Source organism: Acomys russatus, chromosome 24 (assembly GCF_903995435.1).
Source record: "Acomys russatus chromosome 24, mAcoRus1.1, whole genome shotgun sequence".
Taxonomy (NCBI): Eukaryota; Metazoa; Chordata; class Mammalia; order Rodentia; family Muridae; genus Acomys; species Acomys russatus.
The window spans coordinates 58,746,259-58,749,401 of NC_067160.1; the positions used below are offsets into that span (position 1 = coordinate 58,746,259).

Genomic DNA, 3,143 nt, shown 5'->3' on the forward strand with positions numbered 1-3,143 from the left:
TGCTGAGAGCCTCAGGGGGTCCAGGAGTGACAGGAAGTAGAGCCCTGCCCTGGGTCAAAGCCCTTCCTCAGAGTTCTAGACTCCACCTGAAAGAGGGAGTGCAACCTGCCGCTGATGTATCCAGAAGGCGTCACTGTCAAGAGCATCTGTGGAGCTATTGAGCCTCAGTCTTCTGGCTATAAAATGAGACACTTAAGGCTGGGAGAATGGGCCAGGCACGGTGGCGCACACCTTTAATCCCAGCACTTGTAAGGCAGAGGCAGGCGGATCGTTTGGAGTTCGAGGCCAGCCTGGTCTTACAAAGTGCGTCGAGGATAGCCAAGGCTACACAGAGAAACCTTGTCTCAACACTCCCCCGATACCCAAAAAACCCTAACAACAACAAAAACACCAAAAACAACAACAACAAAACCCTAAACAAGCAAACAAACAAACCAAGGAAGCAGTTCAGTGGGGGAAGTGTTTGCCAAGCAAGCATGCATCTTTACTAGGGGCAGACAGGGACAGGCAGACCCCAGGGCTTTGCTAGCCAGTTAGCCTAGCTAAATAGTGAGATCCAGGTTTTGTGAGAGAGCCTGTCACAAAACCTAAGGGGAAGAGCAATAGAGAAAGATGCCTAATGTTGACCTCTGAACCTTCACATGGTAAGCACCACTGTGCATACATATAAATACATGCACAAGCCGGGCGTGGTGGAACACGCCTTTAATCCCAGCACTCGGGAGGCAGAGACAGGCGGATCGCTGTGAGTTCGAGGCCAGCCTGGTCTACAAAGTGAGTCCAGGATGGCCAAGGCTACACAGAGAAACTCTGTCTCGAAAAAACCAAAAAAAAAAAAAAAAAAAAAAAACAAAAAACCTACATGCACAACACACACACACACACACACACACACACACACACACACACACGTTGCTCACGGTGCCTCATCCAAGCCTTGTAGAAGAGGACAAATGCACTGTCAAACTGCCAGCGCCCCTCAACTATATGCCTTAGAGCTTTCCCACGGGTAGCCAAGCAGAGCAGGGGGTGATTCTCAAGGCCAGGCAGGGCTACTGCCACCTCTTGAATGAACAGGGGAAGGAGAGCCCTGGCAGGTGGTGCTGGCCCAGGCTGTAAGCAACCAAGGCCTCACAAGCCTGAAGTCTGGCACCTAGATCTCCCCCAAACCTCCAAGGAGCCCTTTTGCCTTCTGCTTTTATTGGTTTGCATGGTCTCTAGGTTCCTTCAAAGCCTCCCTGGCCCCAGCAGTTTTTCAGGGCTCTCTTTGCACTCCTGGGATGGACTAAATGATCCCCAAGTTCCGTAGAGCCATTGGGCCACCCCATAGGCCACAAGCAAAGCTGGGGAGCCAGGTGGGTTTGTTTTCCTTGATGGTCTCAGTAGGATGGTCAGACCTGTGGCTGCCGTGGCTGTGTCCACCTGATCCTACTCCCAGCTCTATCAGTCCAGCAGGACGCCCATCCCAGGTAATGACATCAGCGTAGTCAGCGTGGGATGAGAGAGGCCTGGGGCTGGTGGGTGGAGTACAGAATTTACCCTCCCATTCAGTTCCACCATAGATATTCAAACTAATGCAGGAAACCCCAGCACTCAGGCGGCAGAGGCAGGCGGATCTCTATGAGTTCAAGGTCAGCCTGATCTACAGCTCGAACTCCAGGACAGCCAAAGCTACACAGAGAAACCCTGTCTCACCAAACCCAAAACCAACCAACCAACCAACCAAACTGAGCTCAGACCATTCTCTGCAACAGACTGTTAACATTCCAGAAAATGTTGACATCACTCTGAAGGGGCGCACAGTCATTGTGAGGAACCCTCTAGAGCTGAGTCTTCTTGGAAAGAAAAAGAAGAGGCTGCGGGCTGACAAATGGTAGGTGACAGAAAAGAACCAGCCACTGTCTGGGCCATCTGCAGTGACTCTCAGAACACCATCAAGGGCTTTGTGACGCTGGGCTTCGTTACAAGGTGAGCTCTGTGCATGCTCACAACCCCATCAACGTTTATTCAGGAGAATGGGCCTTTGGATGAAATCTGAAATTTCTTGGGTGAAAAAAATGTATCTGCAGGGTTCAGATGAGGACGGGTGTAGCTTGTTCTGTCTCTCAAGACCAGAAGGATGAATTAATCCTGGAAGGGACTTGACATTGAACTTGTTTCAGGTTCAGTGGCTTTGATTTAGCAAACCACAGCAAGGATATCAGAAAGTTTTCAGACAGTATCTATGTGTCTGAAAAGGGAACAGAGCAGCAGGCTGGTGACTAAGACCTAAGTCACTCAGCTCCAGAAACGAGAGCCTGAATTACAAATATGTTTGGGTGTCTTTGGGGATAGAAGAAGAAGAAGAAGAAGAAGAAGAAGAAGAAGAAGAGGAGGAGGAGGAGGAGGAGGAGGAGAGGAAGAAGAAGAGGAGGGGAGAAAGAAGAGGAGGAGAGGAAGAAGAAGAGGAAGAGGAGGAGGGGAGGAAGAAGAAGAGAAGGGGAGGAAGAAGAAGAGGAGGAAGAGGAGGAGGAGGGAGGAGGAGGAGGAACAACAAGAAAGAAAAACAGAAGAAATAAAGAAAGCCAAATTAGCAAAAACTATTTGACAGCCATCTTGGTATACAGGCAACTCTGTTAATACGCTAAGTGAAGCATTGTCCTACCTCCAAAGGTTACTTTTTCCACATCATGTTTAAAGAAATTAAGATAATTCATTGGGGTACAGAGCTAAACAGAGATTTCTCAACAGAGGCATCTCTGATGGTTGAGAAGCACTTAAAGAAATGTTCAGCATCCTTAGTCATCAAGGAAATGCAAATCAAAATGACTCTGAGATTCCATCTTACACCCATCAGAACGGCTAAGATCAGAAACTCAAGTGACAGCACATGCTGGTGAGGATGTGGAGGAAGGGGAACACTCCTCCATTGCTGATAGGAGTGCAAACTTGTACAACCACTTTGGAAACTGGTCTGGCTGGTGCTTTCTCCAAAAATTGGAAATAGTGCTACCTCAAGACCCAGCTATCCAACTCCTGGGCATATACCCAAAGGATGCTCACCATATTGGAAGGACACTTGCTTAACTATGTTCACAGTGGCTTTATTCACAATAGCCAGAAACTGGAAACAGCCTAGCTGTCCCTCAACCGAAGAATGGATA

At 48.7% G+C, this 3,143-nt stretch overlaps 1 pseudogene; it reads left to right on the forward strand.

Annotated features, from left to right (window-relative positions):
* Positions 1-1,289: 1,289 nt before the first annotated feature.
* On the forward strand, positions 1,290-2,338 carry LOC127207033 (60S ribosomal protein L9-like; annotated as a pseudogene).
* The last annotated feature ends 805 nt before the right edge of the window (positions 2,339-3,143 follow it).